Raw genomic sequence first — 25,544 nt, 5'->3', positions numbered from 1 at the left:
CAACTAAGCAGGAAACTTAACAATTTCTGGTCACTAGACACTTTTATACGGTGTCTGGCTAAATAATATTAGAAACACATAAATGCTCACAGACTGTAATGCCTCTGGTTCAGTCATGGAGAGCATATGCACAACTGTTTAAGACACGGTTTTTTTACAACCATCTTACCATCCACCTGCCTGGTCTGAAATAGATGACATCCGATCCCTACTTTCAAGGCATCAGTATCTAGACAATAGTCTAGGGTCGTGTCTGGATGAAACAACATCCATCACTCAGACAAGCTGGCCTTGATTTTATTGAAGACTGCTTGGCACACAGGTGACCAATGCCACTGTACATTCTTCTTTAATAGATTGTTTAACTCAGCACTGTAAAAAGCCTGGTCATTCACAAAACGCCTATAACAGGATCACAGGCCTAGAAAAGTTTTGAAATGCTTTAAATTCTGAGAACACGAAAAGTTTTTGATACTTATAATTTTTTCTCAGTCAGGCAAAATTTCTTTCTGGTTAATGATGTGCCCTAGAAATTTTAGGTTCAGCCTGCTCAAACTTAGATTTTTGCAAATTGGCAGTAGCGCCTGTTTTCCTAAAGGACTATTGTGCCCTATGGACAAGGGCAACACACTCTTCCCAGGTGGCCATGCCCATTAACAGGTTGCCCACATAAAACGTTACTGGTTTCAGTAGTTCAAGGCCAAGTATCTTGCCCAGGGCTGCTAAAAATATGCCTGAGCTGACTGAAGGGCCAGATGATAAAACTGTAAATTAGTAACTCCTACCAACAAAAACAAAGGCCATGTATTTTCGTGAATTCTTCTCTAAAGGAATTTGCCATTAAGATCTTTCAGGTCGATGCTGCTCAAATATTTTGTACTGTGAAGAGTTTGTAGCTGCTCTTCTAACTTCTTAGGTTTTGTCCTCACTGGCACGAAGATATTAAGGATGCCTCTGGGATCAAATACAAGTCGAATCTCTCCACCTGGTTTGGTTACCACCGAAAGTACTATGGCATTGCAGTTGGTGGATGAATCAGTAATTTCTCAGTGCATCGTCTGATTTATCTCCTAGGAGACAGCAGGTTGTGTCACCCAGGGAATGGAGTAGGGTAGAAGATTAAGTGGTTCGTTAGGTATGACATATAATCTACATTTATAACATTTGACTACGCCAGACTTTTTGCATTGTGTCACTCTGATAATCAAGTACGATTTATAATTTAGTTTAAATAACTCTGGATAAAGAAGTATGATCAGTTGTATTGTCACTGTAGACATTTGATTTACCTGTTAGTGCTACTTTGTAGTTCGACCGATCCCTGTTTGTTAAAATGGCTCTGAGCACTATGGGACTTAACATCTGTGGTCATCAGTTCCCTAGAACTTAGAACTACTTAAACCTAACTAACCTAAGGACATCACACACATCCATGCCCAAGGCAGGATTCGAACCTGCGACCGTAGCAGTCGCGCGTTTCCGGACTGAGCGCCTAGAACCGCGAGACCACCGCGGCCGGCGATCCCTGTTTGCTATCGTACCTAATACAAGATCTGCATTATGATAGAAATATTGTACATACAGTCACTGTTTGGTGTTAAACTTATCTGACTTACTGTTTTATCATAGATTCTGTAGTTCTAAATGGAATGCTCATACATATTGGTATATTTAAACAGATAACAGTAATCAGCAATTACCACAACTGGATATATGGTTATGTAATTTTTTTCAAGCGAAATTATCTGTTTAACAGTACTGTCTCAAGCCTAATGAAGTTTCTTTCATTGTGTTAAGAAACTTAAATGCCTTTGAAGTTTATCACACTGTGAAAATGACGCTCATGCTCATAAATTAAGGATAACGCTGGTACATGGTGAAACAACGCTCTGGTGGGCAGTTTGCGGGTTTAAATCACTTTGAGGTATGACGAAGCGGTGCATTTGACCTGCGGTCGTCATACGGTGGTGCTGGCAACAGTCCACATACGCAGAGGTGTGTTGGTGCATGTCAGAGCACGATGCAGCGAGTAAGTGTGCAGACGTTTTCAGACGTGCTAATGGCGACTGTGTGTTGAAAATAGCTCAACATATTGATGACGTGATGAGGGGTAGATTACTTCATGGGCCTTCCGTGTGACACAAAATGTGATCTTAAGATTATGGCAACGACTCCAGTAGACAGTAAACGTGTACAGGTGCTACAGTACGGAACGTTCACAGTGTACAACACCACAAGAAGACCAATATCTCACCACTAGTGCCCGCAGACGGCCACGGAGTACTGCAAGTAGCCTTGCTCGGGACCTTATTGCAGCCACTGGAACAGGTGTCTCCAGACCGACAGACTGCAGACGACTGAACAGACATGGTCTATTCGCCCGGAGACATGAAAGGTGCATTCCTCGGACCCCTGGTCACAGGAGAGCCCGTAAAGCCTGGTGTCAAGAACACAGTACATGGACATTGGAGCAGTGGTCCCAGGTAATGTTCAAGGAAGAGTCCAGGTATAGTCTGGACAGTGATTCTCGCCGGGTTTCCATCTGGCGTGAACCGGGAACCACATACCAACCTCTTAATGTCCTTGAAAGGGACCTGTATGGATGTCGTGGTTTGATGGTGTGGGGTGGGATTATGATTGGTGCACGTACACCCCTGTATGTCTTTGACAGAGGAACTGTAACAGGTCAGGTGTATCGGGAGGTCATTTTGCACTAGTATGTCCGCCTTTTCAGGGGTGCAGTGGGTCCCACCTTCCTCCTGATGGATTATAACGCATGGCCCCACCGAGCTGCCATCGTGGAGGAGTACGTTGAAACAGGAAACATGGGGCGAATGGAGTGGCCTGCCTGTTCTTTAGACCTAAACCCCATCGATCACGTCTGGGATGCTCTCGGTCGACGTATCGCTGCACGTCTTCACACCCCTACGACACTTCAGGAACTCCGACAGGCCCTGGTGCAAGAATGGGAGGCTATACCCCAGCAGCTGCTCGACCACCTGATCCAGAGTATGCCAACCCGTTGTGTGGCCTGCGTACCTCTGCATGGCGATCATATCCCATACTGATGTCGGGGTGCATGCGATAGAAACAGTGGCGTTTTGTAGCACATGTGTTTCGGGACAGTTTTCTCTACTTATCACCAATACCGTGGACTTATAGATCTGTGTCGTGCATGTTCCCTATGTGCCTATGCTATTAGCGCCAGTTTTGTGTAGTACCACTTTGTGTGACATCACATTCTGCAATTGTCCCTAATTTATGAGCATGAGTGTATATACTGCACACTTTTACCAACGTGTTACAGTAGAGATATCCACAGTAATCCAATTCAAAATTTATGTAATAATTGATGTTAAAAATAAAAGTTTCGCTCATCACTATCACGCCAATTTCAGTAGCAAAAACTGCACTGCGCAACAGAATTAAAAGACGACACCGTAATAGTCTCCTATTCTGCTGCATAAGTTTGAAATTTGCCCGAAAGGCGCGTAAAATCTTCCTCTGTAATGGTTCAAAAGCGTGATCGAATGAGTTGGAGCAATGGTTAGTACACTGGACTCGCATTCGGGAGGATGGCGGTTCAAATCAGCGTCCGGCCATCCTGATTTAGATTTTCCATGATTTCCCTAAACTGCTTCAGCCAAATGCTGGGATGGTTCCTTTGAAAGGGCACGGACGATTTCCTTCCCCATTCTTCCCACGTCCGATTGGACCGATGACCACGCTGTTTGGTCCTTTCCCCAAGATCAACCCAAGAGAAGCGTGGCGGAGTGCGACGTCACCTACGTGCTCGGCGGTGCTTCATACAGCAAGGTGCGCCGGCCGGAGTGGCCGAGCGGTTCTACGCGCTTCAGTCTGGAACCGCGCGACCGCTACGGTCGCAGGCTCGAATCCTGCCTCGGGCATGGATGTGTCTGATGTCCTTAGGTTAGTTAGGTTTAAGTAGTTCTAAGTTCTAGAGGACTGACGACATCAGAAGTTAAGTCCCATAGTGCTCAGAGCCATTTTGAGCAAGGTGTCGACACATGCGAAAAAAATGGCGCGGCTCAAAAGACCTTGACAGCTGTAAGATGGGCTTAATGATATGATACTGGCATCACATTTCACCACAATTCTGCTCAGCGCCGTCGTGGAAGTGTCACACCCCGTCCTACACTCATTTCACCACTTCTTTTGACGCCTCTGCCATGGAGGTCGGAACTGCGGTACCCAGCGTTTAAACCACGTAGTTTTGTTACGGGTAGCTGACGAAACCATTCCAGAAACACAGCCTCTCGAAATCGGCACGAAATGACTTCAGGGGATGGCATAAATGGCGTCAGTGAAATCAGTTTTTTCCTTCGAACGTTGATTCCCAAACATTTACGAAAACGATAGTTCGCAGTGTTATTGACAACAAAATGATGTTCTTGACAATCTTTGACAGGGCTGAGAGCTCCGAACATTTCAACATTACTCTAAGGACATTGTGGGGCTGCACCCCCACTGAACGTGATCACACCCATTTGGTGTATAGCGCGGCCACAATTTTTGCTCTTGTGTACATGTTGGAACCACTAGGGACCGTTCAAAACCATTTGGCGAAATTTGAAGGTGATCCGAAGCAGGAAACGGTACTTACCCCTTTCCAGTGTTCCTGTTTTGCGACCTCCTGTGGCGTGATCAGGGGGAGTGCCACTCATAATAAAACCGCGTGATTTCAGCGCTGAGTGTCGCGGTTATGCCCTCCATCGCAGAGGCGTCAAAATGGATGAAATGTGGGTAACAGTGGCTATGACGACGTTCCTATCGTGTGATAGGTCCGCGGTGGCGTTTTGCAGAAATGTGCTGAAATTTGGTGTCAGTGTGACGTCATTACCCCATCATACAGCTCACATGATTTTCTGAACTGTGTCCTATTTTTCGCATGTCCCGAGGGTGAAGTCGCAGGGCACCACGCTTTTGCGCCATTCCTGGGATAATTTGTAGGCACCTTTGAGCCAAATTTCAGACTTATACGTCGTGACTACAGGGTTATAAACACAAAATCAAATAGGGGTAATGCAGGAGTAGGTTTAATAATGAATAGGAAAATAGGAATGCGGGTAAGCTACTACAAACTGCATAGTTAACGCATTATTGTGGCCAAGATGGATACGAAGCCCACACCTACTACAGTAGTACAAGTTTATATGCCAACTAGCTCTGCAGATGACGAAGAAATTGAAGAAATGTATGATGAAATAAAAGAAATTATTCAGATAGTGAAGGGAGACGAAAATTTAATAGTCATGGGTGACTGGAATTCGAGTGTAGGAAAAGGGAGAGAAGGAAACATAGTAGGTGAATATGGATTGGGGGACAGAAATGAAAGAGGAAGCCGCCTGGTAGAATTTTGCACAGAGCACAACATAATCATAACTAACACTTGGTTTAAGAATCATGAAAGAAGGTTGTATACATGGAAGAACCCTGGAGATACTAAAAGGTATCAGATAGATTATATAATGGTAAGACAGAGATTTAGGAACCAGGTTTTAAATTGTAAGACATTTCCAGGGGCAGATGTGGACTCTGACCACAATCTATTGGTTATGACCTGTAGATTAAAACTGAAGAAACTGCAAAAAGGTGGGAATTTAAGGAGATGGGACCTGGACAAACTAAAAGAACCAGAGGTTGTACAGAGATTCAGGGAGAGCATAAGGGAGCAATTGACAGGAATGGGGGAAATAAATACAGTAGAAGAAGAATGGGTAGCTTTGAGGGATGAAGTAGTGAAGGCAGCAGAGGATCAAGTAGGTAAAAAGACGAGGGCTAGTAGAAATCCTTGGGTAACAGAAGAAATATTGAATTTAATTGGTGAAAGGAGAAAATATAAAAATGCAGTAAGTGAAACAGGCAAAAAGGAATACAAACGTCTCAAAAATGAGATCGACAGGAAGTGCAAAATGGCTAAGCAGGGATGGCTAGAGGACAAATGTAAGGATGTAGAGGCCTATCTCACTAGAGGTAAGATAGATACCGCCTACAGGAAAATTAAAGAGACCTTTGGAGATAAGAGAACGACTTGTATTAATATCAAGAGCTCAGATGGAAACCCGGTTCTAAGCAAAGAAGGGAAAGCAGAAAGGTGGAAGGAGTATATAGAGGGTCTATACAAGGGCGATGTACTTGAGGACAATATTATGGAAATGGAAGAGGATGTAGATGAAGATGAAATGGGAGATATGATACTGCGTGAAGAGTTTGACAGAGCACTGAAAGACCTGAGTCGAAACAAGGCCCCCGGAGTAGACAATATTCCATTGGAACTACTGACGGCCGTGGGAGAGCCAGTCCTGACAAAACTCTACCATCTGGTGAGCAAGATGTATGAAACAGGCGAAATACCCTCAGACTTCAAGAAGAATATAATAATTCCAATTCCAAAGAAAGCAGGTGTTGACAGATGTGAAAATTACCGAACTATCAGTTTAATAAGTCACAGCTGCAAAATACTAACATGAATTCTTTACAGACGAATGGAAAAACTAGTAGAAGCCAACCTCGGGGAAGATCAGTTTGGATTCCGTAGAAACACTGGAACACGTGAGGCAATACTGACCTTACGACTTATCTTAGAAGAAAGATTAAGGAAAGGCAAACCTACATTTCTAGCATTTGTAGACTTAGAGAAAGCTTTTGACAATGTTGACTGGAATACTCTCTTTCAAACTCTAAAGGTGGCAGGGGTAAAATACAGGGAGCGGAAGGCTATTTACAATTTGTACAGAAACCAGATGGCAGTTATAAGAGTCGAGGAACATGAAAGGGAAGCAGTGGTTGGGAAGGGAGTAAGACAGGGTTGTAGCCTCTCCCCGATGTTGTTCAATCTGTATATTGAGCAAGCAGTAAAGGAAACAAAAGAAAAATTCGGAGTAGGTATTAAAATTCATGGAGAAGAAATAAAAACTTTGAGGTTCGCCGATGACATTGTAATTCTGTCAGAGACAGCAAAGGACTTGGAAGAGCAGTTGAATGGCATGGACAGTGTCTTGAAAGGAGGATATAAGATGAACATCAACAAAAGCAAAACAAGGATAATGGAATGTAGTCTAATTAAGTCGGGTGATGCTGAGGGAATTAGATTAGGAAATGAGACACTTAAAGTAGTAAAGGAGTTTTGCTATTTGGGGAGCAAAATAACTGATGATGGTCGAAGTAGAGAGGATATAAAATGTAGACTGGCAATGGCAAGGAAAGCGTTTCTGAAGAAGAGAAATTTGTTAACATCGAGTATAGATTTAAGTGTCAGGAAGTCCTTTCTGAAAGTATTTGTATGGAGTGTAGCCATGTATGGAAGTGAAACATGGACGATAAATAGTTTAGACAAGAAGAGAATAGAAGCTTTCGAAATGTGGTGCTACAGAAGAATGCTGAAGATTAGATGGGTAGATCACATAACTAATGAGGAAGTATTGAATAGGATTGGGGAGAAGAGAAGTTTGTGGCACAATTTGACCAGAAGAAGGCATCGGTTGGTAGGACATGTTCTGAGGCATCAAGGGATCACCAATTTAGTATTGGAGTGCAGCGTGGAGGGTAAAAATCGTAGAGGGAGACCAAGAGATGAATACACTAAGCAGATTCAGAAGGATGTAGGTTGCAGTAGGTACTGGGAGATGAAAAAGCTTGCACAGGATAGAGTAGCATGGAGAGCTGCATCAAACCAGTCTCAGGACTGAAGACCACAACAACAACAACAACGTCGCAATTGGGGGACAATTACGGGCTTTCGTAACGGTGATCCTGTAATTTTGTTGCGCAATGTACTTACGTAAATCTTCTATAAAAGATAGTAAATAATAAGGGTGGGTAGTAAGCGCTCAGCTCTGCCATTGGTTGGGTTTGTGACGTCAGCGTGGAAGCAGGCGCTCACAAGCTGATGACACGGCGTTCTAGTTTGGAGAAAGATTCTTTTTATACCAGAATTTAGATGTCTAAATTGCTATTCTGCTGCTCAAATGTTACAGTTAAAAGTTATGAGTTATATTCTATCGTAGCTTATGCCTTACGCATCGATAAAATTTCAGATCACAACCACACTGACACACACTTTAAACGCGAAACGTTGACTCAAATAAATCAGAAACTACTAATTTATGCGCACTGAAATAAATTTACATAAGATCGTAATTGCTGTAAATTATGATTATATAGATAAAAAGAAAGTTTACTTACCAACTCTCCTCTGCAGTGAAGCTACAAATCAGTGTTTTAAATATGCAAGAAAATTCGTTACAAGCCGGCCGCGGCGGCCGAGCGGTTCTAGGCGCTTCAGTCTGGAACCACGCGGCTGCTACGGTCGCAGGTTCGAATCCTGCCTCCGGCGTGGATGTGTGTGATGTTCTTAGGTTATTTAGGTTAAAGTAGTTCTAAGTTCAAGGGGACTGATGACCTCAGACGTTAAGTCCGATAGTGCTTAGAGCCACTTGAACCATTTGAGCCATTCGTTTCAACAGTCATGTAACGCCATGAAAAAGTTTGGGGGATGTTTACAGACATAATATCTCATGCAACTACACTCTATATACAACGCTTCTGTCAAAAATGTACGTACGGACATACGCAAATTTTATTTACAAAACAGCTATATATCCGGCAAGGTACCAAAATCCCTACACGTTACCGTCCAAACCCACGGATACTGAGGAACTCTCATAGTTTTCTGCAGTCATTTGTATCACCTTAGTTTCTTTCTGCCCTTCAACCACTGACAGTGCTTCAGACATCTCGGGAAGAATGCTGCTGAACACTGCTGCGTTCATCAATGTTCCCGCTTCATCAGGTACAACAAAAAAAGAGTTAGATAGAGGAATAACCACAGCATTAGCACTTAACAGTAGCAGCCTTAGTCTATTTCTTACATCTACTGGAGTTGGATGGTCATAAAAATGCCCCAGGCCCCTTGCAAGAGAAAAGAAGTTTTCCCGACAGTCATGAATCTGCCTGGCAGTAAGTATATATTTGAAATCGTACTCTCTGAAGTCACTGAATACACCTTAAACTGACCGAATACATTTCGTGAATCGCTTCTGAAAAGACAACAGATGTATTGACGATCCAACGTGCATGCTCTGACAGCATTTGTAGAACTTGTGCAGACATTTGTCTTGTGCTTCGAAATGAATTCCGAATCCTCGTGCCAGAGATTTCTTACTTTTGAAGATCCTTGAACTGAGAACACCTAAGTATCATTGACCAGGTATATGAAGTCACTAGCATGTGCTCCTTGTGGCATTAAATATCAAAGGCCGTAAGAAGTTGTGTGACACAGATATTCGGCTGCTAAACACACTCTCTGTCGGTCTCTGCCCTTAACAGTGATGTATTGTTGAGTTGACTTTGCGCACATTTTGTTGTGTACATAGTTCCGCGTAGTCAGCGCGTACACAACTTTCCCACTAGAGCGCGCCCCGCTAAGCACAACAGGGCAGGCGCAACGCTCGTCCGTCTCCGCATTACGAGATGGCGCTGTCTTAGAGACGGACCAAATTCTGTTTCCGCCGATCCGCGTATTAATATGTAACGCAGCCGATGAGATTGCTGCTAACGTAGAGCCTTTTCTTCCCGTGGATCACACTTGCGCAGTGATTCATGAATGCGCGAGGTATTATAACAAGTGTACAGACCTCCGATTAGTCAGTCTGCATTTGTCTGCAACAGTCTGTACCAGTCTATAGTCAAGTTTCAGTCTGCGCTAATAAGATTACCATAATCTTGTACATAGCCATGAAGATAAATGTATAGACACTTTTGTCAAGTATCAGAGATGTATGTGAGAATAAGATTAAAGTACCAATACCAAAGGAACTTCAGATTGTCAATTGTAAATAGCATCCTGAACCAAGTTAAGTAATTTTTATGATTGTTATTATTTTAATAAATTTGTGTGAAAATTAATCAAGTTCTGTTTAAAGTTGGTTACCGTCAATCTGCTACTCTAAGTGTGCAAGTGGCATTTCTATCGTCTGACCTAACAGCAGACGATAAGACGATAAGACCACGAGACATATTGCTGACACTCGCCTACTTCGTTAGAGCGACAAGTCAAATAATCTGATGGTGTGTGTACTGAAGGTCTTACAGTACGCACATCACACATTTACATTTCGCCACTGCCAAAAGTCTTTCAAACACGGATTTCGTCACTGCCTTATTTTCTACAGTAATGCCTTCATCCAGCAAATAATTCCGTAACAGCTTCAACAACTGTGAGACATCAGAGAACACCCACAAACGGCTCCGTGTGCCGCTATGATGAGGGAAACAACTGTTTATGAGCGTCACGCCAACTGGTTCCAAACGGAAATGTTTTTTGTTCCCATGTCTGCCACACAGGCTACAACCTTATACGAATTACTGGCTAAGGCGACAATAATTTCATTGAAGAGGGCAGCTGTCATGCGCATAGTAAAATCAAAATAAACAGGCTGTTTCCAACTTTCGAACAGTCCACGAGCCATAACATGTAAAACATTACTGTGGGGTCCTAACACCCTGTCCTCTTGTTGATGATAACAAACCCTGTTGTCAGTGTTCACTTTGTCAAAACACGAAGCGCAAGCACGTTCCCTGCCGGTGAATGTTTTAGCCTGCGTTTTCATCATAATTAAAACTTCTTTCAAGATGTCAGGACTGCAATTAAAAGAGCGGTTTATCTAGGCGCTCAACGTCGATACTGGCGGTAGCGGATGCCCGATTTCCTTTCCCTCGGAAAATTATAACGTTTCCGCAATGTAACAGGGCATAGTAATTGCTTTAAAAATATCCTAATTGCTCCATCGAACCCTTTTTGAGTTATTTAATAATTTTTTCATTTCATTGTGAAGATATTTTTTTCCATTCGTTATACACAAGAACCCTCTTATTAATTTCTTCCTCGCGAAGAAGTCGTTGTGTTCTTGAAAACTGACGCCGAAGATTTTTATTACGTGCTCGACGCTGCACACACTTGTCTGTAAGAGCAGCATTCCTTCTTTCTAAAGCCGCTAGAGCAGTCATCAAAGTAACTTTATCTGTGCCAGAAGAAAGATTGTCATCCGTAAATGTTCCTTACTAAGATATTTCTTATTTGGTGACAGTTTTTTCTATAACATTTGGACAGGCATGCTTTTTGTAATTTTTCATTACACGAGAAACACAGTTCCCTTTTTTGCTCCGGTTGTAGGGAGAACAGCTCGTAATAGCACGGCCTGGCACTGTAAAATTAATTTTCACACTCACTAGTATATTCTGCACTGAGTATTTCATAGGAAAAACCATCAACCATAAATCGGGCTAACGCCATGTTGATCCCTCTGTCCACAGTTCACTAACTATTTAAGTTCCGAATCAAATCTCTATGCAATTACAGCAGGAACCGAAACACTCCCAAATCATTAAAGTTCCCACTGTTGACTGTGTGCTTCCGAGGGAAGAACGTAAAGTACTCCACCAAATACAACAGAAACTGTGACACGCAACGCGAGCCACACTCATGCTCATAAATTAAGGATAATTGCAGAATGTGGAGCCACACAACGTGGAACTTCACCAAACTGACGTTAATAGCATAGGCACGTAGGGAACACAAACAACACAGATCTGTAAGTCCACAGTATTGGTGATAAGTTGAGAAAACCGTCTCGAAACACGTGTGCTACAAAACGCCACTGTTTCCTTCGCATGTACCCCGGTATCAGTATGGGATATGACCACCATGTACACGTACACAGACCGCACAAAGGCTTAGCATACTCTGGATCAGGTGGTCGAGCAGCTACTGGGGTATAGCCTCCCATTCTTGCACCAGCGCCTGTCGGAGCTCCTGAAGTGTCGTAGGGATTTGAATACGAGCAGCGATACGTCGACCTAGAGTATCCCAGACGTGCTCGATGGGTTTAGGTCTGGAGAGCAGGCAGGGCACTCCATTCGCCTGATATCTTCTGTTTCAAGGTACTCCTTCACGATGGCAGTTCGGTGGGGCCGTGCGTTATCATTCACCAGGAGGAAGGTGGGACCCAATGCACCCCTGAGAATACGGACATACTGGTGCAAAATGACGTCCTGAAGCAACTGATCTGTTACAGTTCCTCTGTCAAAGACATGCAGAGGTGTACGTGCACCAGTCGTAATCCTACCCGACACCATCAAACCACGACCTCTATACAGGTCCCTTTCAAGTACATGAAGGGGTTGGTATCTGGTTCCTGGTTTACGCCAGATGAAAATCCGGTTAGAATCACTGTTCAGACTATACCTAGACTCGTCCGTGAACATAACCTGGGACCACTGATCCAATGACCATGTACTGTGTTCTTGACACCAGGCTTTACGGGCTCTCCTCTGACCAGGGGTCAGTGGAAAGCATCTTGCAGGTCTCCGGGCGAATAAACCATGTCTGTTCAGTCGTCTGTAGACTGTGTGTCTGGAGACAACTGTTCCAGTGGCTGCGGCAAGGTCCCGAGCAAGGCTAACTGCAGTACTCCGAGGCCGTCTGCGGGCGCTGATGGTGGGATATCGGTCTTCTTGTGGTGTTGCTCACTGTGCACGTCCCGTATTGTAGCGCCTGGACATGTTTCCTGTCTGCTGGAATCGTTGCCATAATCTTGAGGTCACATTTTGTGGCACACGGAGGGCCCGTGCTACGAGCTGCTGTGTTTGACCATCCTCCAGTCGCCCTAGTATTCTACCCCTCATAACGTCATCAATATGTGTTCTTTGAGCCATTTTCAACACTCAGACACCATTAGCACGTCTGTAAACATCTGCACACTTACTCGCTGTATTGTACTCTGATATGCACCAACACACCTCTGCGTATGTGGACTACTGCGAGCGCCACCGTGCGACGACTGCAGGTCAAATGCACCCCCTAGATGATTAAAGCCCGCAAACCGCCCACCAGAACGTTGTTTCACCATGTATCAGCATTATCCTTAATTTATGAGCATGAGTGTAGTATACTGTTTTGTGCGACTGCTTCCACTCTGACGTCATGTGCGCAACTGAGAAAATGCGTTGCTTTCCGCGCATTGCTTACTAAGCCCCCCATCCCTCCCATTCCTTTTATTAATGAAAATTCCATACAACGATAATTGCGCTCTTTTGTTCAGTAAATTTATCATCGTATCAGTTGCACTCCCGGCGTCAAGTCAGCGATGTAATTTATGCTATACCAGTTTTCTTAGATTTTTGCGTTTACGAATACAAATCTGATTTCCTTTGCCTTATTTATTTTTGCGTATGTAACTATTTCGTACCATTAATGAATTAAACAGAATAATCTATGTGAACCTGTGATTTTAAAGAACTCTTTCAATAGTAAATAACGGTCTCTTTCAAATTAGATAGTCGTAATATAATTAAAAAACTTTGTCAACTTTGTTGCAATCACAAATAACTAGCATATATTCAGTAACTCTGATTCTTGAAAAAGTTTTTCAAGTTATTATTTTTCAATACCTTTAGGCTTAATTTCATAAAATATGTCGCTGAAGGGAAATTTATTTTCTGTCGTAAGTCGGGATCCAGTTTTGCTTTTGTCGGTAATCTCTTCCGAATACGGCTTACCGCGCACAAACAGTTAGCACCCAACTATCATACCAAGGACTATCGCTTCACGACTTGAAATTACTTCTCATTCAGTTAAAATTGCACTGCCTATGTAAATCATATAAAAACGGATGTGAACCATTAATTTTGACAATGTACAGCACCACAGTTCCTTTGAACTTTTTAAATACTGTTGCTGAGGGCCATCAGTTGCTCTCTCAGTAGCCAGCTACGATCAAAGGCTGTAATTTCTGTGAACTGCGGGGTGACAGGTTGTAGCGCTCCGCAGCAACTCCCAAACATGCACGTACTGAATCTTGACATTATGAAATCTACGAAACAGTGACAAAACACTTATTAGAAAACTTCTACAAACGCTGTTACTTTATATTTCCTTGGATATTAATTTATGTATGGATGCAGATTTCAATAAGTAAAAGCGACACAAAAAATGTGCGTTTTGTAACTGGACACAGCACATTTTCTTCAAAAATATCACTGTATTCGGTCAAAACGCTCCGTTGATCGGCTAGCTGCTGGTTATCGATATGACTCGACTCAGGTAACTTTTCTTCCTTGACAATCGTCGTACTACTAAAGGCACAAGTGTTTGAAGCGCTGCGCCGCACGGGTCTCGACTTGGTACCCACAATTCGCACGCGTATAACACAAATAACTAAATTAGAATAAAATTAAATTACAGACTGTAGATCCATTGGAAATGAAGTTTCAATATCTTGCCACTACCTCCATTATTCGTATCTCGATAAAAAGATTTTTATCAAGTCCAAAAGTTGTAAATTCGTAGTAATTAATATTTCGTTCTGTTGGAGAGCCCGCACGAGATATGATTACTTTATCCCTGATCTTCCGTGACTTTTCGGCAGTTAGCTCTCCGAATACAAATTTCTGAAGGATTAATAGTTATGGACAAATGACGAAACACAGAATTTCGTATCTTATTCTTTAATTATTTTTGAGCACTGCCGATATTAAGTTTCAATATGCACTCCGTAGCTATAATAATGATTGTGGCTAATACTTCATATGTCAGAATAAAAATTTCATTAAGTTTATACTTTCATAAAACAGCGGCTAAATGCACAAATCTGAGCTTTTCGAAAAAAGTTCTAGCTTCTTCGCCTAATGAACCAGAAGTATGGACTTATCTCAATACTGACTGCGTCTCCGCAGAGAGGAAGACAATTGAAAACCCAGACAGAAAAAACGGAAATCGCTGCCATGCTGAAAATCGCCAAGGACTACTCACTTAAATTATGTCGTACGGAAAATATCTCTTATCTACGCGTGAGGCGTAGAAATGAAACTCAGATGTTAAAGCGCTCAGTGTGCTTTCCTCAGTTCAGTATCTCGTAATGTTAGATTTTTCCGTCTTGTCGAGGCTATTTCTTCCGCGAAACAAGTGTTTTCTGCTAGATAGCGATGTCTAGAGCCTTGGGCACATGGACCGTGCATTCTAACGTTGAGCATTGAGCGGACCGAGTTTCTGACACCATAGCGTGGAAAAAACATGTGGGTGAGTATTTAGAAACGTATAGGCCATGTCTGGCGTGGCAGACATTCCCGTCGTTAATTGTATGATTTGTTGTAACAAAATGGCGCGATACATCATATTGGCGGTTAAAAACTGTTGGAACTTGCGAAGTATGGTCATATAACACTTATGGTCGTTCTAGCGCAATAATTAAAGTGGCAGTAAGGACATATAATGCGTATCCTCGATATAGTGCAATGAAGATAGTTGCAGTATTGTAATATCGGGTGATCAAAAAGTCAGTATAAATTTGAAAACTTAATAAATCATGGAATACTGTAGATAGAGAGGTACAAATTGACACACATGCTTTGAATGACGTGGGGTTTTATTAGAACCAAAAATATACAAAATTTCAAAAAAAGGCCGAATCTGATCAGAATAGCAATAATTAGCATAACAAACTAAGACAAAGCAAAGATAATGTTCTTTGCAGGAAATGCTCAATATGTCCACAATCATTCCTCAACAATAGCTGTAGTCGAGGAATAATGTTGTGAACAGCACTGTAAAGCATGTCCGGTGTTATGGTGAGGCATTGGCGTCGGATGTTGTCTTTCAGCATCCCTAGAAATGTCGGTCAATCACGATCCACTTGCGACTTCAGGTAACTCCAAAGCCAATAATCGCACGGACTGAGGTCTGGGGACCTGGGAGGCCAAGCATGACGAAAGTGGCGGCTGAGCACACGATCATCACCAAACGACGCGCGCAAGAGATCTTTCACGCGTCTAGCAAATTGGGTGGAGCGCCATCCTGCATAAACATCGTACGTTCCAGCAGATGTTTATCAGCCAGGCTGGGGATGATGCGATTCTGTAACATATCGGCGTATCTCTCATCCGTCACGGTAGCAGTTACAAAACCAGAATCACACATTTCCTCCAAGAAAAAAGGCCAGATAACGGTAGATGTGGTAAATCCAACCCATACCGACACTTTCTCGTCGTGCAATGGAGTTTCCACGACAGTTCTAGGATTTTCGGTAGCTCAAATTCTGCGTTGACAGACGCTCGGAGCGTGAAATGACCTTCGTCGGTCCACAACACATTACTCAACCAATCGTCATTCCGCCATCTTTTGAAACGCCCACAACGCAAATGCTCTCTGCTGCACTACGTAAATCGCCAGGCAACAGTTCATGATGCCGATGGATTTTGCACGGATAGCATCGGAGAGTACGCCTCAGTGCCAACCAAACAGTAGTGTATGGAATTCCGGTGTGACGTGCGACTGCACGAGCGCTGACTTCCCCATGCATAGACGAACGTGCTACCGTCTCCATTTCTTCCTGAACTGTCTCAGCAGCATTACGCCTTGTGCTCGGTCAACCACTGTGGGTTCTATCGTCTAAACAACCCGTGGCTTCGAACTTCGAAATCATTCTCGCCACAGCTGCATTTGTCGATGGACCTTTACCCGTTCGAATCCCCTTCCTATGGCGATAGGATCGTAACGTTGAACTAGCACATTCCCCATTCTGATAATACAGCTTCACTAAAAGCGCCTTTTCAGGTAACATCAACATGCTGTGACTTCTGGCGCATCTGATTCTCTCTCTCATTACAGCTCCTTTTATACACGATTGTCATGCGCAGTCACTGATGTTTTGCTGTCCAGCGCCATCTGTCGGACTTTTGTGAATTTTTTTTTTTTGTGGTTCTAATAAAACCCCATGTTATTCCAAGCATGTGTGTCAATTTTTACCTCTCTATCTACATTATTCCGTGATTTATTAAGTTTTCCAATTTATACTGACTTTTTGATCACCCGGTATATGAGGTGATGCGTTGCTGGTTCGTGTTTCGCTGGATCCAGATTTTTTTTTTTTTAACTAGCCTTCCCATTTTGTAATTTCTTCCTTATACTTCTTATTAGTTTAATAAAAGTATGATAATTAAATCGAAATCCTTAGCTGCTGACAGGTGTTCCTCATATACATCAATGGGGACAGCTGAAAATGTGTGCCCCGACCGGGATCTCCTGCATACACGGCAGACGCTCTATCCATTTGATCCACCGAGGGCACAGAGGATACTGCGACTGCAGGGACTTATCCCTTGCACGCCTCCCGTGAGATCCACATTCCCAACTGTCCACAACCTATGTTCGTAGTGTCCTAATAGGTATTTGCCCATTCACTCATTACTCGCGCCAGACTAAGCTGACGTCTCCCGTAAGAGTTCGGGTGAAGCGTGCACTTTCGCACAGAAGAATGTCAACGGCTGGGTAGCCTTTAACTATGTGAAGATGGTATCTGTTCCCGAAATTTTGGGAACGTGGGTCTCACGGGAGGCGTGCAACGGATAAGTCCCTGCAGTCGCACTATCCTTTGTGCCCTCTGTGGCTCAGATGGTTTTAATTATCATTTCATTCTAGGGCCGGCACGGTAGCTCAGCGTGTTCGGTCAGACAGTCGGTTGGCCTCTGTAATAAAAAAACTGAGTGGAAGGATCAACCACCGAACTTGAACAGGATGTCTTGCGACGTCCGCAACGACCAAACACAACGATCAGTAACAAAAAAAAAAAAAAAAAAAAAAAAGATGGTTAGAGCGTCTGCTATGTAAGCAGCAGATCCCGAGTTCGAGTCCCGGTCGGGGCACACATTTTCAGCTGTCGCCATTGATGTATATCAGGAATACCTGTCAGCAGCTAAGGATTTCGATTTAATTATCATTTCATTCTAGAGAAGCTGCACGGTCATCAATGTTATCTGTTCCGTCGGGAACAGATACCATCTCCATATAATAAAAGTATGTTCTATAATATTTGGTATTATAAAAATATAAGTGCGCCTTTTCTGAGAAGTGACTTTTTCGATTGGCTTAATGTACAAGCAGCACTTGTAGCACATATATTGCAATTTCTTGTTTTAAGTTTTGTACTCCACATGCTGTAAAGATTCTGCTGCTGAAAAGGAACTGTGATCAAGTAAATAACTGATAACGATGAAATAATTTTTATTTCATGTGGAGAACTATTCTAAATTTGCATCGCACTATTTGTAGTGGAACTTTTATAAGCCGACGTCATTGACTGGAGACGGTACTTCCCATTTTCCCTTATAACATAACACGTCCATAGATGTTGAACACTACAGAACAGAACAACGTTACTAGAATATGTACAGAGGAGGAAATGTACGTTTTAATAGAGCTAAGGTAGGAATTTGACGCCCTTCTGTTTTGTAAACAGTGTGATTTGCGAGCCAGATAGAGCAGACAATGCCGCTGGAGTGCGCTGCGACAGCACATACCTCGTTCTGAACATGTACCGTATGCTCGAGTCGCATCGTTTCTGAGCGTTCAGCAGCACATTGAACTCGGCAAGCTCAATACTGATTTTCGACAGCACGGCTCGTGTGCCGACGGCTTCAGCAACTGCTTTTTTCACAGTCTCGCTCTCGTGATAGGGGCCGGGCGGGGTAGCCGTGCGGTCTAGGGCGTCTTTCCACGGATTGCGTAGCTCTCCCCGTTGGAGGTTCGAGTCCTCTCTCGGGCATAGGCGTGTGTGTTGTCCTTAGCGTAAGTTATTTTATGTTAGATTAAGTAGTATGTAAGCCTAGGGGCCGATGACCTTAGCAGTTTGGTCCCATAGGAATTTACCACAAATTTCCAATTTTTCTTGCCGTTGAAAGAGCACTGGGACGCTGTGGCTCAAAGCCCGACTTCGGCAGCGAGTTGTCTACATCTTACAGACCACCATCTAAAATGTGACATGTATGGTCCACACGGTGCAAGCTGTCTGCTATAGACATCTTTCATGCCATGAATTCATATGCATATTTATAGGCACTTGCATCTATCGAAGAGCGTACAATCAGTCTTCAGTCTGCTAGAATATCTTCGTCAGTGGTTGGGAACTATTAAGACATGTCTTGAGCAAGCCACTTACACTCTGAGATTAGCCAGCCAATTGTAGTATGTGCTGGCGTATGCTGTCGCCAGGGTGCCTATTCTATATCTTTCAACCATTGTGCCGATCGTTTCGATACACAAGAGCACCGAACGGTCTAGTACTCGAATTAGAGTATTCAGTATGCATTTCGGAAGCGCTACCGTTCGGGTCTAGAGAACCGAAGCGCTGTTGTCGGTTCACGTCGCGCAAGCCAATCAAAAGCAACCGGCCGCAGATCCGCGCATGCGCACTGCAGTGCACACAGCGCCACGAACACAAAGTGGCTAGCAGATGACACAGGCGCGGTATACTTTGAAGTATCGAAAATTGCGTTTACGTTGCCATAACTCATGACGTCGCATACCATCGAGCTGACGTGCCCACCTTCATCGCTCTTGCCGCCTCCTTAACAGTGTCAGGCGCAGTATATCCATTTCCATGATTCTCAGCTAAAATCCATAGAAATTTTATACTTCCCTTGACAGCATGTTTCCATGCATGCGTAATAACGACAGCGTATTTTACTCTTTTCTGCAGATTGTCGTAAATGCCGCATTATATCATGTTATTCTCATTCACACTAACATCACGTTTTGGATTTTACGTTTCGGAAAATGAGTTAGGAATAGTGTGTAGTGCCACATTGTGCTAATACATCTATAAAAACACCCGAAAATTTGATTCTGAGAGTTTCAAAGAATAAAAAGATAAACAGAATGTGGTTATAACTCGCTCATAGAGATCCAAAAGATTAAGTAGCCCACTTCTCTATATGATACGTCAACGATTTGGGTCTTAAAAACAAAATTAAAAAACGCATTTTCGAGAGCTCCTGCAGTTCGTCGAAGTTTATAACATGCATCTCATGAATGAAAATGTTTCGTATATGGTGCTACAGTCTAAAAATATTACGGCGGAGATCTTTCATTTCTGTCTACTGTTGCTGAGGACTCGATCGCAGATAAATACTTGTGACAAGCAAGATTAAAAAGATGACTGCTGCTAGTTACTTTCCCAGTAGTTTGGGTTGTGCTCTTAGATTCCTGTCTAACCGCGTACTCGGAAATCGCTACATATTCGGAAAAAATGATGAATTATTTCTGAGAAGAAAAAATATTAAGGTCACTGTCGGTTGTTTCACTCACAGCAATTTCTTATTTCGTTTTTTTAAGCACACAGAAATCACGAAATCATTACTGAGGAAGTGCGCTCCTACATGTAAGTAATAACGAATATTGCAGAAAATCTTAACTTACATGAATAACAATATCTCAGAACGTGTTCCATATATGAAGAGGGAAAAAAATTTTTTTTTGCACCTATCCGTGCGCGAACCCGTGTCCTTTCGTATCGCATTGACGCGCGCCTAACACTTGGCCACGCCAAACAATAGAAAATAAGCGCTCAATTCTTTTACTATTGCGTAGAGGAACATAGGCTGACTTCGTTGCCAAGCGGTGCAGCGTAAGTCATAAATTCGTGATATTTTGGAAGGTTTCCAATATCAGGCTTCACATAATTGCTTCCCATTGTTACTTGAAAGTTGTAAACAAGTTTCGATAATTACTAACTAAACCATTTGTGGGAAAAAGTACACAAAGTCATTAGTAATGTCAGTTCACACTCATAGTTTCCTTGACAGCATGTTTCCATGCATGCGTAATAACGATAGCGTATTTTACTCTTTTCTGCAGATTGTCGCAAATTTTTTTCCCTCTTCATATATGGAACACGTTCTCAGATATTGTTATTCATGTAAGTTAAGATTTTCTGCAATATTCGTTATTACTTACATGTAAGAGCGCACGTCCTCAGTAATGATTTCGTGATTTCTGTGTGCTTAATGATCTTTAAACTCTTATTTGCTAAAAGTAACCCGCATTTTGAGAGAAAATTATCCGAAATTTTTTTTTTATGTAATCATTCACAGTAAGAACCTAATCTAACCTAACCATATTTCTAACACTAATCTAACCTAACCATATTTCTAACAAAGAAAAATAGACTATTATGAACTCACTTTCCAACCCGGTGCATCCTCTGGTCATTCTTTAGTAACACAATCACTAAATCCAAAGCTAAAACCATTAAATATGTTTAAAACAACAAATTATAGGTGTACATAAACCACAGCTCACCGATCGACAGAGCCACACCGAAATCCAAAACCTCTCGGTACAATTGTCGTAAAACCGGTGGCAGGACCGTTCTGTAGCAGATCTCAGAAGCTTACTGAATAGGATATTTGGATAAAGAACCGAAAATGACGTCACTACCGAGACTAACCTACTACACTGATCGGTATGAACGATACAGAATAGGGCCCCAGCACTCCGATCGGCAAAGAGGCTGCGAGAAGATCGATAGTAGGCACCGGAGAAAGCGAGCCTATCAGGAGAGAGGTTAAATACAAACTCGCAAGAAACAAGTCGCCAACGCCCTCTCGACCGCCAGCATTTAGATCGCCGCCGCAGACCGGAGGCCCAGTCAGTCAGTTACAGCGAGTCAGTCATCCAGTGAGTCACCGAGTCGAGTCATCAGTCACAGCACATTGGGAATCGCAGTCGCAGTTATCTCGGCCTCTAGCTCAGCGTCAGGCAGCATGTAGCGACCAGAGTAGTGTACATAGCGGACTTGTACCTCAGCAGCAGTGAGGCTAACATGGATTACTACGGAAGAGCTTGTACCACAACACCTGGACAATCTTAAGTAGCTACATGTTTCAGTTAATAAAGAACCCTGTGCAGTTGTGGTACAGAAAGAGGATACTGGCCAGCAAACAACATCCTCTCCTTGCTCCCCGTGATAGAAGCCTACAGTGACAACGAGAAGTCACAAAATATTACGTGGCGCAGAAATTGTTAGCAAGCCCTCGTATGGCTGCTAGATAGAGGGGATACACTGCGCTTCTGTTTCCGCTGTACACTCACCTGCCTTCTTGCTGGAACATGCTGAGCTATTTAGTGTTGACACATGTCTAGTAATACTGAAATGGGCACACTGAACTGACATCATCCAGGATTATTTGCGATTTATGTGGTGTTGCAAGACACTGTGTGCATTGCGCTAATTACTCCTATAAGGAGTGATTCAAAAACACGAACAGGGAATGTAGTGTTGGCAGAAGAGCCAACACTGTGTTGCTAGAGGAGGCCGAAATGCACGCGTTTAAGCTCACGCAGACTGGCGTGAGGTCTGGAACAGTTAAAGGAGTTGAGTCTACTAAATAAAGTACGGAGCTTCTTGGATACTTAACTTTAATCCGTAATTGGAGAACATCGCTCTTGATGATACAGAATTATAATCTCAATATAACAAAGAATAATGGCGCCTTGCTATGTCGTAGCCAATGACTTAGCTGAAGGCTATGCTAACTATCGTCTCGGCAAATGAGAGCGTATTGGTCAGTGAACTGTTGCTAGCTACGTTGGCTGTGCAACTGGGGCGAGTGCTAGGAAGTCTCTCTAGACCTGCCGTGTGGCGGCGCTCGGTCTGAAATCACTGACAGTGGCGACACGCGGGTCCGACGTATACTACCGGACCGCGGCCGATTTAAAGGCTACCACCTAGCAAGTGTGGTGTCTGGCGGTGACACCACAGGGAACATGTACATGAGATTTGTTGCAAAAATTATTTACAGTTACCTTAGTGTAGCTTATGTTAAACACCCTTTTTATTTTTCCTTTTCGGTGTGAGGAATTTTCTGGTCACTAAAGCCTTTACCAGAAATATTGGAGAGATCGGATTGTTATTCACTTGTGGTTCAGATTTCATTTGAAGGTGAATGTTTCAGGGCATTAAAATCGGGGCCATAGTATCTTATAGACTCACAGATTTTTATATAGTGCCTGGATTTCAACTGGTGCAGAGCCTTCTAGGGAGTGCAGATAAATATCAATTTGTTCCATAACGTTCGTAATTTTATAATAATTTTCAGTGCATTTTCACAAATGTAGAAGGTTTTGCCCCAGATTTTTTAAGAGCTTCTTCACAGGGAACATTTGTATATGTATGTCTGAAACACAATCCAATGAACTACAGTTCCTTATTTTGCAACACTTTATTATTCTGTAGTGGGTGGGTGCCAGGAGGTGCCGAATTAAAACTCAGCAAGAACTTTCCAAATGATTAATTCTTTTCCACTACAGAGCTTCGTTCACCTCGGTCCACGTCACAGGCCCCGCATAGCTGAGGAAGTACCCCAGGGGTCTCTGCAACGCAACGCTGTGTCGTGCTAGCCTTGTTCGCCAGCTGTAGAGTTCCGATTACGTCAGGATGGCGGCGCCAGCAGCCGACTCAGCGGCCACCATCCTCGTTGACTCTGCGCTGCTCCACCAGGAGCCATAGGCCGGCCCCACTGCTGCTTCTTCCTCAGCTGGCGTAGCTGGGAACGCGGCGGCAACGACCGCCCGTGATCCTGCGTCGGAATCAGCGGCCCCTCGCCACGAAAGTCTCCAGTGTGTGCCGGGCGCCGAGACGACTGCCTGCGGTAGCGAGCCAAAGAGTGGTCCACCCTGGCTCGATGCAGACCGTGCGTCATCCTCAGAGGGTCGAACCAACGACCCGCTGTGGACTGGAACGCTGGCGCCCTATCTGCTGCCGTATGTCGCCGGTAGTGTGACACGCCCCCCCCCCCCACCCCCCACCACCCATCCAGGAGAGCTGCCACACTAGAAGTAACCTCGTTAGAAAACAACACCGACTTACACTCGGCTGCGCGCCTCTGTTTCTCTGTTTCTCTAATGCATCGGTCCGAGTCACATACGTCCCACACCCCGGTTGCGCCAGTGGGCCCCTTCTGCTTGTAGCTTGTGACATGCGAACCGCTGCATTTGCTCTTTTCAGCGGTTGGACGGCCCCTGTGGCCTCCATTCCACTTCACAACCGCTGGTCAGCGTAACTTACTGCAATTCAGCCCGCACCCGGCTGTAACTTGTGTGCTCCGAAATATTGCATCAAATCTAACTTCCCTATCTTAAACTGTGATGCCACCACATTATTCCCCTCTTCGGAAAGACCCGGTCCCCAAGTCGTCCTTTAACTATTAAACTTGTTTGGATTGGCACTTATGACATGCTTACTTACTGCTAAAAAACTTAAATGTGGTCTAGTGCCCCTTAAGACTATGACTTTAAACAAAACGTAAAAGTTCCTTACTGGACGACCACTGCTTGATCAACCCCTTACCTACTCGTATCACGCCCTCAGTATCCAATCCACTGGGACTTGGACTACCCTTGGTTCCCTATTCGAATTAGCTCTCCACCTGATCAGAAAGAAAACAACACATAACAAAGTTAAGGCTGCGATGACACTTGGCACAGAGGTGCTCAAAACGATCGTGATTTTCCGTTGCCTTTCCCTATACTGCACGACATGTTGAACAAGCTGTTCGGCTGATATGCGTCCCTCTTGCTCTATAACGAACTGGTTTACGGATCTCAACAGACCTGGCTCCAGAGTTTGATTTAACAAGGTCAGATTCTGCCTTGGCCAAAACTCTAAAGTGGTTTCTGGCCAGTACATCTATGGCTGCGTAACATTCAATTGTGTGACTCCTGAAATTGACGCTGGCAGATGGAAGGTTGGTCCTATTACGTTACACTTAGTTCCAGTGATTAAAATTCCACTTCCTTCGAGCTCTACACGTTTCGCTTCCGTAAACACTCCTTGCTAAAAACAACTTGGTACTACAATCAAATTCTTGTAGGTGGATAAGATCCAAAGCATGCTCAATTTTGACTCTATGATGTCCCTTGGACAGTCTATTCCTTTCCCCCTAGCCAAAAATAACTGCACCGTGCTCGTGCCCCCATTTGTAACTTTTCCAGATTTTCCTCCAACATTCACTATATTTTATACAAACTCAGTACCGATTATCTGACCACTTTTATCCTTAAATTTACATTATATGAACTGGTGTAATAAACATGACTTTCCTTACCCAGCACTCTCGATAACAAAAAATTTAATGAAGAAATCGTACGACTCTGACATCGTTCAACACATATTTATTACGGCTTAGCCGCAAAATTTACTCCAACGCATTTATTTCTCCAGAACTACGTTCGATTTCTCCAATAACACTCCACATACGTCAGACGCTACACTTCCCTTTTCAGTGACCAGAGGACAGGGATCACCATCACCCTTCCTTCCTCTTCAAAACGACTGCTGCCCTAGCAGGCTTACAATACTTGAAAACACATACAACACATAAAAACACAATGCCTAATGAATCTACACAAACCCAATGATACGTAACATGAAAACAAACAAAAAAAACTACAAATACTCTACTACTTTCTAGATCGTAAAACATACAGTACTTCATGCTGTACTCTACCTTCTTGGTTTTCTCTGCGCTTAGCACCTCTCTTCACTCTCTCCTTCTTCCTGTGACACGCCTGGATACACACCCAGGCAACCCTTAAATGGCCGTAATCGCCCAACGTGTACTATCGTCGTTCTAGTTGGCAGCTGAAGCTTAACATTAACGGGAGATGTTGTTTCAACAACTTGGTATTGCCC

The sequence above is a fragment of the Schistocerca americana genome, chromosome 7 (assembly GCF_021461395.2).
Source record: "Schistocerca americana isolate TAMUIC-IGC-003095 chromosome 7, iqSchAmer2.1, whole genome shotgun sequence".
Classification (NCBI taxonomy): Eukaryota; Metazoa; Arthropoda; class Insecta; order Orthoptera; family Acrididae; genus Schistocerca; species Schistocerca americana.
Note: the sequence above shows the minus strand (reverse complement) of the source record.